Source organism: Coregonus lavaretus, assembly GCF_964263955.1.
Source record: "Coregonus lavaretus genome assembly, contig: HAP1_SCAFFOLD_361, whole genome shotgun sequence".
Lineage (NCBI taxonomy): Eukaryota > Metazoa > Chordata > Actinopteri > Salmoniformes > Salmonidae > Coregonus > Coregonus lavaretus.
In genome coordinates, this window is record NW_028165982.1 from 316099 (window position 1) to 336663 (window position 20565).

General features: G+C 44.3%; 1 protein-coding gene across 1 annotated transcript in view; it reads right to left on the minus strand.

Annotated features, from left to right (window-relative positions):
• Nucleotides 1-3783, minus strand: part of LOC311115236 (E3 ubiquitin-protein ligase RING2-like) — a 139881-nt gene extending 136098 nt beyond the window's left edge. Inside the window, exon 1 of the mRNA XM_084190431.1 lies at nucleotides 3688-3783. The gene's annotated coding sequence lies outside the window, so the exon portion shown is untranslated. The remainder of the gene's footprint in view (nucleotides 1-3687) is intronic.
• Nucleotides 3784-20565: the final 16782 nt, after the last annotated feature.

Consider the following 20565-nt stretch of genomic DNA (forward strand, 5'->3'; position numbering starts at 1 on the left):
ACATTTTCGGGATGGTAAAACGTTTAGTGTAAACTTAAAACAACTAAAACCAGACATAAAGTATGTATAAAAGATAATGGAGCTATATTTTTTTTAAATAAGATCATCTTTGAGAACTAACTATCACCAGAATAAAGACTAGAGAGAGTCTTTATTCTAAAATTTCAAAAATGTAAAATGGCAAGGGACCCCAATTGATTTTGTTATGTTTGAGTCAGATAGCACAAGACAGGGCTCAGACAGGGGTCAGACAGGGGTCGGCTACAGGGATGCTGGTCCGTGTTGACTCCAATGCTTCACACAGTTGTGTCAAGTTGGCTGGATGTCCTTTGGGAGGTGGACGATTCTTGACACACTCAAACCGGTGCGCCTGGCACCTACTACCATACCCGATTCAAAGGCACTTAAATCAAATATGTTTGGTCACATACACATATTTAGTAGGTCACCACCACCAGACTCACTGCCAACTAAAGGCCGCTATGATGACTGCCCTAGAATGACTTGCAATGTCTGTGCACACACACACACCTCAGCACACACACACACCTTAGCACACACACACACCTTAGCACACACACACACCTTAGCACACACACACACCTTAGCACACACACACACCTCAGCACACACACACACCTCAGCACACACACACACCTCAGCACACACACACACCTCAGCACACACACACACCTCAGCACACACACACACCTCAGCACACACACACACCTCAGCACACACACACACACCTCAGCACACACACACAGTAAAACTATACAACAGGAGGATGATTTGATCTGTACAGTCCAGGTATTATTAGAAAATGTATGCAGGCCAGATATCTAGAGGGGTTGTGTCTCTGGTTAAAGTGACAGACCCTTCATCTAAGATTAGACTCCAGCTCTCCATCTCACAGAAGACTGGAGAAGGGGCTACCGCCACAGAAAACAGAGCCTTTTGGTAGGCAGTTGTGTTCCAGGTCCACAGACTGTCAGATCTTTACAATGAGAGGAAAAAGTATACTATATTTCTTAAAACTGCATTGTTGGTTAAGGGCTTGTAAGTAAGCATTTCACTGTAAGAATGTGCGCATGTGGCAAATAAAATTTGATTTGACAGAGAGAGGAACAAGTCCTTCATATAACCTCATACATCTGATCGGTTGAGACGGACTTAGTAGCAGGGTTGGAGTCAATTCCAGTCAATTCAGGAAGTACACTGAAATTCCTGTTCCAATTCTGTTCATTAGGAACATTTGAAATTGGGTTTACTTCCTGAAGTTATTGGAATTTAAGTGGAATTGACCCCAACCCTGCAGAGTAGAATCATCACAAGACCACAGTATGACTGAAATGCAGACCCTCCACGTGCAGCTGATTTGTGGTGTGCATCAAAGCCACTAATTGTGACATCCACATCCAGCCTAATTCTAGAGAAGTATGTGGTTACTTCATCTCTAGCTTTCACTTTGTTTCGCTGTGTTGATGACAAAATGTCAGACTGTTTAGGTGTCGCTTGTGATTAGGGCTGGGATGATACCAGTATCGTGATACTCATTAGTATCGTGGCAAGGAAACAAAACACGAAGCAGAGTTAACTTCTTTGGGAAAACAGCCCTAATGTTGGAAACAAACGTCATTATGTTGGCATCCAGAAGCACATTTATTTCCCAAGCTACAGCACCCAATATTTTACACACAGTTTTTCAAATAGTTTTTTTCTGCTTTGTGTTTTCATTTTTGCCATGGGAAAAATATTGTTTTACTGGTATGTCACAGCCCTACTTGACACTGTTGGTCTCACATAATAACAAAACGAGAGTACTGCCAGAGGAATCCATTGTCTTCACTAAACCTCTAAAATGTAATATCTAGGTGGTCCCAGGATTAAGACTGCTTAGTAATTAGACTTTAGTAATAATAATAATAATAATAATAATAATGCCATTTAGCAGACGCTTTTATCCAAAGCGACTTACAGTCATGCGTGCATACATTTTTGTGTATGGGTGGTCCCGGGGATCGAACCCACTACTCTGGCGTTACAAGCGCCGTGCTCTACCAGCTGAGCTACAGAGGACCAAGCGCCGTGCTCTACCAGCTGAGCTACAGAGGACCAAGCGCCGTGCTCTACCAGCTGAGCTCCAGAGGACCACAGCGCCGTGCTCTACCAGCTGAGCTCCAGAGGACCACAGCGCCGTGCTCTACCAGCTGAGCTACAGAGGACCAAGCACCGTGCTCTACCAGCTGAGCTACAGAGGACCAAGCGCCGTGCTCTACCAGCTGAGCTCCAGAGGACCAAGCGCCGTGCTCTACCAGCTGAGCTACAGAGGACCAAGCGCCGTGCTCTACCAGCTGAGCTACAGAGGACCAGTACTACAGAGGATTAGTACTACTGCCAGTGCGGTAACAGCAAAAACAAGGCGTTTGGTTTAGAGTGTGACAAGGGCAACCCCGGGGGGGGGGGGATTCTAGGAGAACATTGTGATGTTAGCACGCCTACCTACAGCTTTGAAACTACAGTAGCTAGCTAGTTTGCAAGTAGGAATATACATACTCCTAACACAGACAGCAACCAAACAAGTAGCTATTGACAAGCTCAATACTACGCAGATTCGCTTGATTTTCAGTAGTTTGCATCTAGGTAGCTGGAAATAAACTCTTACTGTAAAAGGTTTGGGTCATAATAGGCAAGTTAGCTAGCTAGCGATCGAGTTAGGCCCAAGATAACTAAATAGTGCCTGGATAAGTAGCGTAGTTACTTAAAAATGATTGTGTGATCTGCGTATCTGTTTGGCATGACCGATTAACCATTGTATTAAATTAGTTATTAAAACCTGACTATTCATTTTTAATTATCCAGCTAGTTTATCATCATTTATGGATATTTTTACAGTTTCAACGAGCTAATCACGGGGGATTAGCTAGCTAGGCCTGAAACATTTCACCTGCTCTACATATCGTTAAAGTTATGTTTCCTAACGAAAGCTAGCTAAGTCAGCTAGCCGCCATCCTGTCCTGGCATTGTCGTCGTAGTTGACAATGGATATATAAAAACAGCTATAACGTTAGCATTATAAAAGCGAAAATAAAAATTATAAAATGTAGCTACGGTTTTGCATAGCAAGTTCACGTTAACACGCTAACTGGTGTCGCAGCTAAGTTAGTTAGCCACCTAACGTTAGCTTAAGTTAGCTGTGACAGGCAGATTCACCGTTGGTTAACTAATGTTAGCAAGCTCTTGCTACGTCAACCAACTAACTTAGTTAGCTAGTTACCTGCATGGGATGCCTAGTTAGTTAGATAGCCAAGCTATCAAAATGCAATTATAGTAATATGTACATTTGGCTTTGCTAACTTGCTAATTGGCCTAATGTTACCTACGGTAGATATCACAGGAAGTTAGCTAGCATGTGAGCTCGTTAGTAACTAGCAGTTGATTTGTCGCTGTGGCCTAGCGAGGCAACTTTTGTACGATAAAATGTAGTTGGTAAATGAAGGTGTAAATAATAAAAAATACAGTTATGTTTACAAATGAGCAACAACATGAAAGAATTTACATTTCCCAAGTACTAAAAACATTAGGACAACTCCTTCAACCGTTGTTACTGTCGAGAATGATGCACATTTCTTTCAACACAATTTTTTGGCAAAACAAACCACGAACGAAGGGACTAAAAGCGTTTACCGTTTCCTGTTCTGTTTTTAAGATACGGAAATTCCAAACGCATCGTTTGTTAATGTAATTTTCTTCATGTTCCTCCTCTCTCTCTCTCTCTCCTCGGCTTCGTCTACTGCCAGTCAGTCAGGCAACAAACGGAACAGCCCATTTTGCTCCAGCTGTGCTGCTCATCACCTTCTTCTTCTGTGGATTTTATATGGCGGTTGGCAACCAACTTTAAGGTGCATTACCGCCACCAACTGGACTGGAGTGTGGACCAGAGACAGTGAAGGTCTAAATCCTACCCAATAATCTCGTCTCCTTTAGGAAACGGAATACATAATTAAATACTATATCTCCTGAAGATTTCCCCAGCAGTTCACTTAATCCTGGCTTTTCAACCCCGTTACTACTCAAATCTAATAACAGTCGCTCCCTTTCTCTCAGATATTTCTGGCACTGAAATAGAACACGTTTTCCGCGGTCTCCAGGTGTCTTTCCTTACTCTCCCTGTTCCACAACTCTTGCCACTTATTTTTAACCACTGTTCTTATTAATCCTTTGGCTTCTGCTTTACAATTCCATCTCAACATTAGGATGTTTAAGAGCCTGCTTGGCGATAATATACACTTCCTCTATTCCCACATGAGTTGGTACCCAGAGGAACAAATCAAATCAAATGTTATTTGTCACATACATGTGTTTAGCAGATGTTATTGCGTATGTAGCGAAATGCTTGTGCTTCTAGCTCCGACAGTGCAGTAATATCTAACAATTTCACAACATATACCCAATACACACAAATCTAAGTAAGGAATGGAATTTAAGAATATATACATATATGGATAAGCAATGACAGAGCGGCATGGACTAAGATACAGTAGAATATTATATAACATATGTATAACATAACAAATATCCCCATCTGTTTCACCCTATACAAGCACTGCAAAACCTCATACAATACATCCTGTCTGCTCTGAGACACACATTAATTTAAGCTCATCAGTGCTGCACAGGAGTCAGAGCAGATGACTACCCTGTCTGGCCACACCTCCTCCACCCACTCTGCAGCCAATAGTACGACCAGCAACTCCATTGTGTAAACTAGATAACTGAAACAGAAACAGATAAATGATCTGTTGCTCTTTTTTCGTCACTGCCACCTTAAACTCAGGAACACTAAAAGCAGCTCCTGTCCTCCCTGTTTTAGGGTCCTTAGATCCATCTGTGAATATACTCAAGAAAGCATAGTATTGTGTTCTTAACTGTTCACTTACAACTGAATCTACTCCTTCCTCAACATCTCTTACCCTCTCAAACAACCCTAGATCTATCACTGGCTGAGGGAGAAACCAGGGTTGGATAGCAGGAAGAACCACAGAGGGGCTAAACTCCCTCCCAAAAAACCCCATCTCTCTCGCCATTCCACTGCCTATCCACCCAAAGCTTGTATTCAGATTGTGTTCATGTTCCCAGCACTCTAGAAGCACCTGTTTTGTAGGATGTGTAACCTGATGTCCTTGTAGATTTACCCAATATGTCACGGCAAGCTGTTGTCTTCTTAGCTTTAACGGCATCTCTCCCAACTCTACCTGCATCGCTGCCACCGGGGAGGTCCTGAGTGCTCCACAACGTATTCTTAGGGCTTGGGCCTGGATAACATCAAGCTTTTTTAAAGATGTCTGAGCTGCTTATCCATATGCCTTACTTCCATAATCCATTGATGACCTTAACAGCGCTAGATATATCTTCCCCCCACTCCATTCCTGACAAGCATCGCATCACATTCATATCATAATCCTTCTCTACATCAAAGAAAATGGCTACCACCAGCTCCTTATATGCCTGTGCCTTACATATGACTGCCTCAAGTAAGTCAGCCTTTCAGTTATCATCCTTTCCATAAGTTTCCATACGTGAGATGTCAACACTATCGGCCTATAGCTTGAAGGACAAGTACGGGTCTTTCCCTGGTTCGGCAGGGACTACCGCCTGCGTCCAACTTCCAGGCAGTTTCCCTTCCTGCCACACCTTATTGTAAAGGCCCAATACTTTCCCCATTGCAGTGTCACTGAGATGAGCCATCATGATGCAACACATCTCATCCGTCCCAGGAGATGTTACCCTTAGCTTTAGCTAATGCTCTCTTCATCTTAGCCAACGTAAAAGGGCCATTCAATGTATCCCCCACCATCTCTCTCTGATCCAGGACCCCCGGATGTTCTCCTCTGACCCTCTCTCTCCCACACTGCCCCTCTTCTGTCAGATTATTTGAGCTGTGCACCTTCACAAATGCCTGGGCTAACATCTCTGCCTTCTCCATATCTCTCACTGCAACAATCTCCCCACTTTTCAGCACAGAGAGATCCCAATCTCTTCTGACCCCACTCATTTCTTAGCATCCCCCGTACCTCTCCCACAGGAGTGGTCCTGCCTATGTTTCCACAGAACCGGCACCAATACTCCCTCTTAGCTGTCCTAATGATCCTCCTTACTACTGCTTGTGCTTGTTTATACTGAATCAGGTGCTGTAATTATGGGACCTTTTCAACATTCTGAAAGCCCTGTTCCTACACTTCACTGCTTCTCTACACTCTTCACTCCACCAGGGGACAGCGTTATTCTTCCCCCCCCCCCCCTGTACCCATAGGAATCACCTGCCTTCCTCCTTCCCCCCCCTGGACCAATAGGAATCACCTGCCTTCCTCCCCCCCCCCCCCCCCCTGGACCAATAGGAATCACCTGCCTTCCTCCTTCTCCCCCCTGGACCAATAGGAATCACCTGCCTTCCTCCTCCTCTCCCCTGGACCAATAGGAATCACCTGCCTTCCTCCTCCTCCCCCCTGGACCAATAGGAATCACCTGCATTCCTCCTCCTCCCCCCTGGACCAATAGGAATCACCTGCCTTACTCCTTCTCTCCCCTGGACCAATAGGAATCACCTGCCTTCCTCCTTCTCTCCCCTGGACCAATAGGAATCTCCTGCCTTGCTCCTTCTCTCCCCTGGACCAATAGGAATCACCTGCCTTGCTCCTTCTCTCCCCTGGACCAATAGGAATCTCCTGCCTTGCTCCTTCTCTCCCCTGGACCAATAGGAATCTCCTGCCTTGCTCCCCCCCCCTGTCCCCATAGGAATCACCTGCCTTCCTCCTCCTCCCCCCTGGACCAATAGGAATCACCTGCCTTCCTCCTCCTCCCCCCTGGACCAATAGGAATCTCCTGCCTTCCTCCTTCTCCCCCCTGTACCCATAGGAATCACCTGCCTTCCTCCTTCTCCCCCCTGGACCAATAGGAATCACCTGCCTTACTCCTTCTCTCCCCCTGGACCAATAGGAATCACCTGCCTTGCTCCTTCTCTCCCCTGGACCAATAGGAATCACCTGCCTTCCTCCTTCTCCCCCCTGGACCAATAGGAATCACCTGCCTTCCTCCTCCTCCCCCCTGGACCAATAGGAATCACCTGCCTTCCTCCCCCCCCCCCCCCCTGTACCCATAGGAATCACCTGCCTTCCTCCTTCTCTCCCCTGGACCAATAGGAATCACCTGCCTTCCTCCTTCTCCCCCCTGGACCAATAAGAATCTCCTGCCTTCCTCCTTCTCCCCCCTGGACCAATAGGAATCACCTGCCTTCCTCCTTCTCTCCCCTGGACCAATAGGAATCACCTGCCTTCCTCCTCCTCCCCCCTGGACCAATAGGAATCACCTGCCTTACTCCTTCTCTCCCCTGGACCAATAGGAATCACCTGCCTTCCTCCTCCTCCCCCCTGGACCAATAAGAATCTCCTGCCTTCCTCCTTCTCCCCCCTGGACCAATAAGAATCTCCTGCCTTCCTCCTCCTCTCCCCTGGACCAATAGGAATCACCTGCCTTCCTCCTTCTCCCCCCTGGACCAATAGGAATCACCTGCCTTCCTCCTCCTGTCCCTAGAGCAGGTTTTAGCCATGTCTCCTGGAGACCATTTCACATCAGGTTTGGCTGGCAACTCCTCTAGAACCTGTTTGAACTCTTGCCCATTAGCCATCAAACTTCTGGGATTCCATTGAAGGATTAACACCATAATGAACCAAATACATGATTCCTGGCTGGACTGATTCTCAATCTTATTGAGGTCATCCTGTACATTTTCCCATGTCAGTCCTGTGATCCCAAGACATCTCTGCTCCACTGTGACCTTTATCTTCTTAGTCCTCCATTGGCATTTTTCTGTGCAATTGATTGCTGCTGTCACAAATGTAACAACCTTCCTCATGTCTCCTATCAGTCTTGTGTTCTCCTCCAATTCCGCTCCCTCCATCACGACCAACCTGCATCCCGATCTGTCCTGGAATACCTGCTCTTATAGGTGCCCCGATTGTTTCTCCGTCAACTACCTTCACTGCTTCTGCATACGAGATGTTAAGCTCCATCCTGACCTGCTGCACTTCCACCTGTCTTTTCATCACTGAACAACCCCCGATACGCTACACTATGACTGGACCCCATCTTCACATTCCCCATATGCATGTTCTCCCCCACACATCTCCTTTTGCCTTTACACACCGCAGCCACATGGCCAAACCTTTGCCAGTTATAGCAACGCAATGGTTTCGGGAACATATGCTCGCACATACTAACTCATATAACGTTACCCAATCCTAACTTTTCCTGGCAATACCAGATCCTCAAAGTTTAGTAGCACTGACAAGCTATCCAACTTCTTCCCATCTCGTGTCATCTGGAGGCGCTTTGCCTCAATAAGAGAGCCTCCCTTTAAATGGTCCTTTATTTCTTGCATGTTAACTATTTCTAGAACACCTGTAATAACTCCCTTCACCCACTTGCGTCCAGTTTGATCCGGCATGCTACTATCAACCACACGTTTACATACCTGCTTGAGTTTGAGCGCATTCTCACACTGTTTAGCATTGAAACACACCACCACCAAACTTCCATCACGAAGAACTTAAAGCAGACACAACCTCTCCTACTTTCCTCTCCAAATCCCTAGCCAACGCGATCGGACTCACCGCCGGGACTCCACCTTGATCCTTAAATGTCACCAACACCTTCAACTCCACTTCTTCTCAGTACAACGCTGCGCCCCGAACCTCCCTCGTCGCTACTCTCCTCTGACAAGACCTGCAAAGGCTCCTGTTGATAAAACAAGTTTACTGGAGAACTGAGACCAAGTAGAGACTTTGGACAGGGTGGATATGGTATAATAAAGGCAGTTTATTCAGAGGTAAAGATATCTGGAATCGCGTGCACGGACCCGTTCGTCAATCTCGTAGGGAGATATCTGAGAGAGCCCCGAAACATTGTGTGCTGACATTTTATACAATAAAATGAAGTAGGTTGAATCTAGTAGTTCTGATCTTCTGATTGGTCCTGGTGAGTTGGGCGAGGTCCCCTCCAGGTTAGTATCACTGTTGCATTGGCTCTGAGTCGGGTTCTCTGTCTTCAGATGTTCAGCCTAAGAGAAGGGGATTTTTGTGTGTGTGTGTGTGTGTGTGTGTGTTTAACAGTGATGATGTGTGTGTGTGTGTGTGTGTGTGTGTTATCAGTGATGATGTGTGTGTGTGTGTGTGTGTGTGTGTGTGTGTGTTTATCAGTGATGATGTGTGTGTGTGTGTGTGTGTGTGTGTGTGTGTGGATGTGTGTGTGTGTGTCCTCAGAGCAAGAACTCGTGAGTTGGAAGAACTGAGAGACCTATGGCGTGGGTGTTGTCCTTAGCCACCTGCTGACAAGGCTGACAAGATAGGACTCTTTTGTCCATTGTATTGAATACAAAGGCCCAACACAAAATGGGTCATGCACAAGATTTTAGTCAGACCAAGCTATAACATTATATATTTACTACGACACTCCTCAGGCTTCCTCTTCTTCTAAACCTTTACTCTTACTATACCTCCGCTTTTTTCCTCTCGACCACTCCACTCCATCCCGTCCTCCTCAACTCCTAACCCCCCTACCTTTCCATCCATCTCTGCTCCAGTCACAGCCCAGTGTTGCTCAACCACCTCCACCGGATTTCCTCTCCGTTTCGTTTATCTTTGTTCAAATCTGTTGATTTAGCTACATTGAATAATCGTATCTATCCTAATTCACCGAACGCGGACAGCTTCTCGGCCGTCGTTCCTTCTCCCACCGGTCCCACCTGTGTGAAGTTAGCCACAATAAGGATTAGCCACAATAGTGGAATTTGCAGTTCGTCTTCAAAATAAAAATCCCACATTGAAACTGCTCCACACAGATACTGTACAAATAGTGGAATAATGCCATATTTGGACAAGATAATGCTAAACAACGTTTTGTTACATAGCTTAAACATAAATACAATAATTCATTAATTTGACAATAAACCAAAAACAAAAGTTCATATCCCACTGTGGATGCATTAGACTGCATAATTGTATTGGGGGATATATATATTGTCATGAACCCTGCGTCCTGAGTCTGTTCCTGCCTGTGTTGCCGTTTTTCTGCTCTGAATCTCCTGTTTCCCGAAGGTGCCTGAACGCACCCTGTCCGGTTGCCGGGCGACGTTGCTAGGCGGGTGATCTCTCGATTAACCGCACCTGCTTCTCATCAGCTTCGGCACACCTGGTCCTGATCATCACCCCTTCTTAAGCTCTGACCTGACATCCATTCCCTGCTGGATCGTTAGCCATTAACAGTATGTTTTTGTCAGCGTATCAGCCTCTGAGTACTAGCGTTAGTTTTGTTGTTTTTGCACCTTGTTGACCTGCCTTGTACTTACCTCCGTTTTTTTTGTCTACAGTCATTATCCCGGAACCTTCACCCAACCCCTGCCGTGCCATCATTTAATCTGCCACTTCACCTCCACCTACTCATCTCCGCCACCCGCTCCATCTCCTGGATTATTCTGCATCTTTTGAATCTGTAAATAAACACACACCTTCGTTCAACTCACCTTGTCCTGGTCTGCTTCTGGGTTCTGTCTTGGAGAACCGTGACATATCTGCACTGTAGAGCCTTGCCTATGGAGTGTGTCCACATGAAATGGGAGTATCAGCCCACTCGGTGACACCCACAGAACACAACTATTAGGAGAACATTCCATCAACATTCCACCAAACATACATAGAATATGGTTGCCATGTTCTCAGAATGTACGATATTAATGTTCTAGACATGTTTCTGTGTATCAGTTGTCAAGACGTCGCCTGATGGTCCCAGAGATATGTCTCCTTCCTGAGCGGTATAACAGCTGCGTGGTCCCATGGTGTTTATACTTGCGTACTATTGTTTGTACCGATGAACGTGGTACCTTCAGGCGTTTGGAAATTGCTCCCAAGGATGAACCAGACTTGTGGAGGTCTACAATTTTTGTTCTGAGGTCTTGGCTGATTTCTTTTGATTTTCCCATGATGTCAAGCAAAGAGGCACTGAGTTTGAAGGTAGGCCTTGAAATACATCCACAGGTACACCTCCAATTGACTCAAATTATGTCAATTAGCCTATCAGAAGCTTCTAAAGCCATGACATCATTTTCTGGAATTTTCCAAGCTGTTTAAAGGCACAGTCAACTTAGTGTATGTAAACGTCTGACCCACTGGAATTGTGATACAGTGAATTATAAGTGAAATAATCTGTCTGTAAACAAATGTTGGAAAAATTACTTGTGTCATGCACAAAGTAGATGTCCTAACCGACTTTCCAAAACTATAGTTTGTTAACAAGACATTTGTGGAGTGGTTGAAAAAACGAGTTTTAATGACTCCAACCTAAGTGTATGTAAACTTCCGACTTCCAACATTCCCTCCATCTTGTGCCATTCTCAGTTCTTTTTAAGTCTTGCTTCCAATAGTTTATACATTTTTTCTAAGAGATTGGCAGTTAGATAGGCTCTCTGTAAGGTTTTGTATAGCTTACCTAGCATATGAATATCATTTTCTGACTCAAATAGGATTCCCTCAAGATTGCTCTGATGTCCAAAAGATTTTCAAATAAAAATGTCATGATATGAAACTTTAAGTTGAAACATACTTTCCAATGTATCTAAATATAACGTTTTGATCTGGTTCCTTCCCCCAGACCTCCCTACCTCTGTGTCAATACCCTTGAGCCCATGGTCAAGCCAAAGCCTGGCATGTGTTAGTGGGCATGGTTGGGGTCTCCAGCCATCTTGAGACGTTCCTTCCCATCCACGTGGTTCAACCCTTCTAGATATATTATAGCTTTGACTTAAAACATGATTCCAGGTGGCCTTGCTTCTAGATATATTATAGCTTTGACTTAAAACATGATTCCAGGTGGCCTTGCTTCTAGATATATTATAGCTTTGACTTAAAACATGATTCCAGGTGGCCTTGCTTCTAGATATATTATAGCTTTGACTTAAAACATGATTCCAGGTGGCCTTGCTTCTAGATATATTATAGCTCTGACTTAAAACATGATTCCAGGTGGCCTTGCTTCTAGATATATTATAGCTTTGACTTAAAACATGATTCCAGGTGGCCTTGCTTCTAGATATATTATAGCTCTGACTTAAAACATGATTCCAGGTGGCCTTGCTTCTAGATATATTATAGCTCTGACTTAAAACATGATTCCAGGTGGCCTTGCTTCTAGATATATTATAGCTCTGACTTAAAACATGATTCCAGGTGGCCTTGCTTCTAGATATATTATAGCTCTGACTTAAAACATGATTCCAGGTGGCCTTGCTTCTAGATATATTATAGCTCTGACTTAAAACATGATTCCAGGTGGCCTTGCTTCTAGATATATTATAGCTTTGACTTAAAACATGATTCCAGGTGGCCTTGCTTCTAGATATATTATAGCTTCGACTTAAAACATGATTCCAGGTGGCCTTGCTTCTAGATATATTATAGCTCTGACTTAAAACATGATTCCAGGTGGCCTTGCTTCTAGATATATTATAGCTCTGACTTAAAACATGATTCCAGGTGGCCTTGCTTCTAGATATATTATAGCTCTGACTTAAAACATGATTCCAGGTGGCCTTGCTTCTAGATATATTATAGCTTCGACTTAAAACATGATTCCAGGTGGCCTTGCTTCTAGATATATTATAGCTCTGACTTAAAACATGATTCCAGGTGGCCTTGCTTCTAGATATATTATAGCTCTGACTTAAAACATGATTCCAGGTGGCCTTGCTTCTAGATATATTATAGCTCTGACTTAAAACATGATTCCAGGTGGCCTTGCTTCTAGATATATTATAGCTCTGACTTAAAACATGATTCCAGGTGGCCTTGCTTCTAGATATATTATAGCTCTGACTTAAAACATGATTCCAGGTGGCCTTGCTTCTAGATATATTATAGCTTTGACTTAAAACATGATTCCATTTGGCCTTGCTTCTAGATATATTATAGCTTTGACTTAAAACATGATTCCAGGTGGCCTTGCTTCTAGATATATTATAGCTTTGACTTAAAACATGATTCCAGGTGGCCTTGCTTCTAGATATATTATAGCTTTGACTTAAAACATGATTCCAGGTGGCCTTGCTTCTAGATATATTATAGCTTTGACTTAAAACATGATTCCAGGTGGCCTTGCTTCTAGATATATTATAGCTTTGACTTAAAACATGATTCCAGGTGGCCTTGCTTCTAGATATATTATAGCTTTGACTTAAAACATGATTCCAGGTGGCCTTGCTTCTAGATATATTATAGCTCTGACTTAAAACATGATTCCAGGTGGCCTTGCTTCTAGATATATTATAGCTCTGACTTAAAACATGATTCCAGGTGGCCTTGCTTCTAGATATATTATAGCTTTGACTTAAAACATGATTCCAGGTGGCCTTGCTTCTAGATATATTATAGCTTTGACTTAAAACATGATTCCAGGTGGCCTTGCTTCTAGATATATTATAGCTTTGACTTAAAACATGATTCCAGGTGGCCTTGCTTCTAGATATATTATAGCTCTGACTTAAAACATGATTCCAGGTGGCCTTGCTTCTAGATATATTATAGCTCTGACTTAAAACATGATTCCAGGTGGCCTTGCTTCTAGATATATTATAGCTCTGACTTAAAACATGATTCCAGGTGGCCTTGCTTCTAGATATATTATAGCTTTAACTTAAAACATGATTCCAGGTGGCCTTGCTTCTAGATATATTATAGCTTTGACTTAAAACATGATTCCAGGTGGCCTTGCTTCTAGATATATTATAGCTTTGACTTAAAACATGATTCCAGGTGGCCTTGCTTCTAGATATATTATAGCTCTGACTTAAAACATGATTCCAGGTGGCCTTGCTTCTAGATATATTATAGCTTTGACTTAAAACATGATTCCAGGTGGCCTTGCTTCTAGATATATTATAGCTCTGACTTAAAACATGATTCCAGGTGGCCTTGCTTCTAGATATATTATAGCTTTGACTTAAAACATGATTCCAGGTGGCCTTGCTTCTAGATATATTATAGCTTTGACTTAAAACATGATTCCAGGTGGCCTTGCTTCTAGATATATTATAGCTCTGACTTAAAACATGATTCCAGGTGGCCTTGCTTCTAGATATATTATAGCTTTGACTTAAAACATGATTCCAGGTGGCCTTGCTTCTAGATATATTATAGCTCTGACTTAAAACATGATTCCAGGTGGCCTTGCTTCTAGATATATTATAGCTTTGACTTAAAACATGATTCCAGGTGGCCTTGCTTCTAGATATATTATAGCTCTGACTTAAAACATGATTCCAGGTGGCCTTGCTTCTAGATATATTATTTAACTGGATGTTGTACAACATTGTTAGGCCTAGTTTAAATACAAACTGTCAAAAGTATGGAAAGTATCAGTTATACGTTTTCAAGTGTTGGTGATCTTAGTTTAAAAGTTGAAGGCAAAAGACAGTTGGTTTTGATGTGCGTTTATAACTTAGTATTACGTGATGAACTATTCTGCCTAATTCGTTTCTCAACATGTAGGCTACTGCTCAGTGACAGCAGTAAACTTTTATTTATAAGCCCAGTAAAGGGTCCATCAACAAAAGGTTGGTGATGATGTTTCTGCTTTTATTTCTGGAATCCTCACCCCACAACAATAAAATATATGCCTAGAGACTATTGCTATTTTCTCTTTCGGTAAAATACAGGGTGCATTACAGTAGAGCAGGCCTAGCCTACGACTACAGGAGCACATTTTGGGTGTAAGTCGAAACCGCAGGGTCGAAACGTAGGTTTTGGTTTACCTGGAACTGTTTCCTTTCATTGCGTAACGCACAACAACAATTATTGCGTCACAATAGCTTGGCGCGCACCTGCCATTAACGTGTTCAAGGACACCCCGCTGTGGTCAGATACACTGCATCCATCAGACAGCTCGGTAACAGTGTAACCTTGCTTATTGCTTCACCCCCTAGTTTCCCCTTGGTAAAGAATACATAGCCATCTAAGCAGCACTGGATAGAAGCTACATCTCCGTGCGCATTTTGGCCATATTTCATCCTACAATGTTCGTGGTGATGTGTGACTGAAAAAAAGTCATCATGTTCACCAATTCAGTCGAGCATCCGGGCCTCCGTAAACTAGTGCCCCGGCTCCTCCAAGCATCCGAGGAGGAGATGGGCTCAGAGGTGGTCATCGGGTACTTCAAACTATTCATGGTTCTCCTCTGCTTCCTCCTTTTCCTCTTCTGGGTTCTCCTTCTGCGGAAAGATGATGTGAGTACTGGCCTGTGCGCCAAGCCTGTAGGCCTAGCAGCAGGAAGACGTTCTGAGTAGGGGGGTGCTGCGGGGGAGGGCTGGGTGTTGAGATAAATCACCTTCATAATAGAGTATTTGCAGGCTAATAATAAAATACAATTCCTAATGGGATGAGTAGCCTCAGCATAGGACAATATTCGGTAACAGTAGTCACTGCAGCCTAAAGTTAATTGAAATAAATGTGCCAAAATTATATAATTAGCTACTCCTGTCAATACAGAAATAAATAAAATCCCCAGAGAGCATGATGTAGCCACAGAGAACCATTAGCTTCTCTTAAAGCTGTGGGTTGTTTAAAATCACAAGCCAAATACCTTTATTCCTAGTCGGGAAGCCCGCAATTTGGCCAGCGTGTGTTTGGCCAGCTGATTATTGAGACGCGGCTGTCAGTGAAAAGCAATGCACCTAAAATGTGGATGAAGATATTGTGTCTTGAGTATAATTTGACGTTTTGAGACAAGAATAAGGGGAGGGTTGTGTGGCGAAGATATAGTTGGTAAGTAGTGATATAGGCCAGTCTCTCTCCAGAATGGCTCAGCTGTCTCCCGCCAATTCTTGCGCATTCATTGTTTTATTGTGTTAATTGTTTGCCCTTTGATTGTTTCTTTTCATATATTCCCCATTACATACAGTACCAGTCAAAAGTTTGGACACACCTGCTCATTCCAGGGTTTTTCTTAATTTTTTACTATTTCCTACATTGTAGAATAATAGTGAAGACATCAAAACTATGAAATAACACATATGGAATCATGTAGTAACCAAAACAGTGTTAAACAAATCAAAATATATTTTAGATTTTAGATTCTTCAAAGTAGCTTGGCAGTCTGGACCTGGGTTTGAGTCGCAGTTGGGGATACCCCCTGGATTTGCTGGTGTCAGAAGTGGGATGGTGGCCGTGGGGCGCTCGGAGAGGCGTGTCCACGTGAGAGAAGCGTGGGGACACGCTCTCCTGAAGGAAGGGGGTAATGTAACAATCTTAACCTAACCTCCTCATCAAGGGGGTTGGACCTCTTGGTTAAGGTGTTTGGCTTGACTCCCGAGTGGCGCAGTGGTCTAAGGCACTGCATCGCAGTGCTAGCTGTGCCACTAGAGATCCTGGTTCGAGTCCAGGCTCTGTCGCAGCCGGCCGCGACCGGGAGACCCATGGGGCGGCGCACAATTGGTCCAGCGTCGTCCAAGGTAGGGGAGGGTTTGGCCGGCAGGGATGTGGGTTCGTTTCCCACAGGGGGCCAGTATGAAAAAAAACAACAACAAAAAACATGTATGCATTCACTATCTGTAAGTCGCTCTGGATAAGAGCGTCTGCTAAATGACTAAAACGTAAATGTAAATGTTGACAGTCGCTAGCTCCTGTTTCCTGTTTACCATTACCCCGTTCAGCGCTACACCCTGAGTTCGCTACAATATCATGAGCTCACCACTTACAAAACAGAGCTGAGAGCTCTCCATGCAGAATGGGGCCCAATCCCATTATCATTTATATCAATAACGCAACAGAAAACTAGTTTAATATTTCTTTTATTGCGACACAAATTCTTGCAGTTTTACCATCTTACCACCAGGGGACGCTGCACCCCCTTCAGCAACAGGAAGCGGACAGCCAGACAGAATTTTGGCCTTAAATGTGAATTTTATCATCCTTACACCAATATTTTTGTGTTTTTTTTCAAACAGGATGAGGTCTACGATGAGATTGACTCGTAAGTCCTTTTTCATCATTTATTGTAAATTCAGAATTAAAAAACTAATGACACCCTATTCCCTATATAGTGCACTACTACCATAGGGCTCTGGTCGAAAGTAGTGCACAGGGGATTAATTAGGGTGCCATTTGAGATTGAATGATTTTGTCTTGCAGAAACTACTACAAATACCTCCAGTACCTGGAGGGGCTGCTGGATATGATGAAGCTACAGATAGACAGCCTGAACGCTGAAGCGAACTTTGACCTTTCCTCCTGCGGCTACACCTCTGCCTCCTGCTCTGGGAGGTCCTCCTGCGGCTACACCTCTGCCTCCTGCTCTGGGAGGTCCTCCTGCGGCTACACCTCTGCCTCCTGCTCTGGGAGGTCCTCCTGCGGCTACACCTCTGCCTCCTGCTCTGGGAGGTCCTCCTGCGGCTACACCTCTGCCTCCTGCTCTGGGAGGTCCTCCTGCGGCTACACCTCTGCCTCCTGCTCTGGGAGGTCCTCCTGCGGCTACACCTCTGGAACTAGATCATATCCTAGATCACATTGTAGACCTTCTGGATCTTCTAGGTCCTCCTCCAGATCTAGTGGTGGTGACTGCAGCACGTGCCGACACTGTAACAAACGGCCTGACAGGTTTAAGTTCCTGGGCGGTAGTCTGGATAGTTCCTACCCATTGGATAGTCTGGATTGCCCTTACCCATTGGATAGCCCCAGCCCATTGGATAGCCCCAGCCCAGTGGGAAGCCCCAGCCCAGTGGGAAGCCCCAGCCCAGTGGGAAGCCCCAGACAACCAGGTAGTCCTAGCCCACTGGCCAGTCCAAGGCCCTGTCTCCAGCTACCAGGAGGTGATGAGGGGGCCAGTCCAAGGCCCTGTCTCCAGCTACCAGGAGGTGATGAGGGGGCCAGTCCAAGGCCCTGTCTCCAGCTACCAGGAGGTGATGAGGGGGCCAGTCCAAGGCCCTGTCTCCAGCTACCAGGAGGTGATGAGGGGGACATCAGATACTATGGCTCCACGCAAGCCTCCAACACCTCCTCCAACACCTCCTGCCGTTCTCCTCGCCGCTCCTCCGAAAATGCCTCCCGCTGCTCCTCTCCCAGCCCCTCTAAGTACGTGACTCCTTCTGACTCCTCTCCTAGCTCCTCTAAGTACGTGACTCCTTCTGACTCCCGGCTGCCTCTGGAGTACCATCCAAGCCCTCAGCAGCCTGCTATTGGTTACTACGACACGACCAAGATGGAGCACAAAGAGGACGATGTTCCTGTGGTTGCTACACCTGGCTGCAAAGACCGTTACAACCCCACTGACTGCTCCAAGACTCAGACTGCCAACTCTGTAGACCATTCCAAGACTCTGATGACAGTGAGACAGATTAGCACAGTGAGACAGCTGTTTGAGATCATTCCAGGGAAAGATGACCCACCTGTCCTGCACAGCTGGCACCAACGACACCTGGAGGTCAATGTGCAACAGAAGGTTTGTACAAATTACACTTTAAAATGTCCTTCTGTGTCCCAAATGGTACCTTATCCCCCCATAGGGCTCTGGTCAAATGTAGTGCACTATATATACAGTACCAGTCAAAAGTTTGGACACACCTACTCATTCAAGGGTTTTTCTTTATTTTTACTATTTTTTTTACATTGTAGAATAATAGTGAAGACATCAAAACTATGAAATAACACATATGGAATCATGTAGTAACCAAAAAAGTGTTAAACAAATCAAAATATATTTTATATTTGAGATTCTTCAAATAGCCATCCTTTGCCTTGATGACAGCTTTGCACACTCTTGGCATTCTCTCAACCAGCTTCACCTGGAATGCTTTTCCAACAGTCTTGAAGGAGTTCCCATATACAGTGGTGTGAAAAAGTGTTTGCCCCCTTCCTGATTTCTTATTTGTTTGCATGTTTGTCACACTTAAATGTTTCAGATCAAACACATTTAAATATTAGTCAAAGATAACACAATTAAACACAAAATGCAGTTTTGAAATGAAGTTTGTTATTATTAAGGGAAAACAAAATCCAAACCCACATGGCCCTGTGTGAAAAAGTGAGTGCCCCCTACAACCTAATAACTGGTTGGGCCACCCTTAGCAGCAGCAACTGCAATCAAACGTTTGCGATAACTTGCAATGAGTCTTTTACAGCGCTGTGGAGGAATTTTGGCCCACATCTTTGCAGAATTGTTGTAATTCAGCCACATTGGAGGGTTTTCGAGCATGAACTGCCTTTTTAAGGTCATGCCACAGCATCTCAATAGGATTCAGGTCAGGACTTTGACTAGGCCACTCCAAAGTCTTCATTTTGTTTTTCTTCAGCCATTCAGAGGTGGACTTGCTGGTGTGTTTTGGATCATGGTTCTGCTGCAGAACCCAAGTTCACTTCAGCTTCAGGTCACGAACCGATGGTCGGACATTCTCCTTCAGGATTTTTTGGTAGACAACAGAATTCATGGTTCCATTTATCACAGCAAGTCTTCCAGGTCCTGAAGCAGCAAAACAGGCCCAGACCATCACACTACCACCACCATATTTTACTGTTGGTAAATGCGGTGTTATGCGGTGTTACTTTTACGCCAGATGTAATGGGACACACACCTTCCAAAAAGTTCAACTTCAACAGAGTATTTTCCCAAAGGTCTTGGGGATCATCAAGATGTTTTCTGGCAAAAATGAGATAAGCCTTAATGTGTTATTTTTTCTCAGGGGTGGTTTTCGTCTTGGAACTCTGCCATGCAGGCCATTTTTTCCAAGTCTCTTTCTTATGGTGGAGTCATGAACACTGACCTTAACTGAGGCAAGTGATGCCTGCAGCTCTTTGGATGTTGTTGTGGGGTCTTTTGTGACCTCTTGGATGAGTCGTCGCTGCGCTCTTGGGGTAATTTTGGTCGGCCGGCCACTCCTGGGAAGGTTCACCACTGTTCCATGTTTTCGCCATTTGTGGATAATGGCTCTCACTGTGGTTCGCTGGAGTCCCAAAGCTTTAGAAATGGCTTTATAACCTTTTCCAGACTGATGGATCTCAATTACTTTCTTTCTCATTTGTTCCTGAATTTCTTTGGATCTCGGCATGATGTCTAGCTTGTGAGGATCTTTTGGTCTACTTCACTTTGTCAGACAGGTCCTATTTAAGTGATTCCTTGATTGAGAACAGGTGTGGCAGTAATCAGGCCTGGGTGTGGCTAGAGGAATTGAACTCAGGTGTGATAAACCACAGTTGAGTTCTGTTATAAGGGGGGGCAAACACTTTCACACAGGGCCATGTAGGTTTGGATTTTGTTTTCCCTTAATAATAACAACCTTCATTTCAAAACTGCATTTTGTGTTTACTTGTGTTATCTTTGACTAATATTTAAATTTGTTTGATGATCTGAAACATTTATGTGTGACAAACATGCAAACAAATAACAAATCAGGAAGGGGGCAAACACTTTTTCACACCACTGTATGCTGAGCACTTGTTGGCTGCTTTTCCTTCACTCTGCCGTTCAACTCATCCC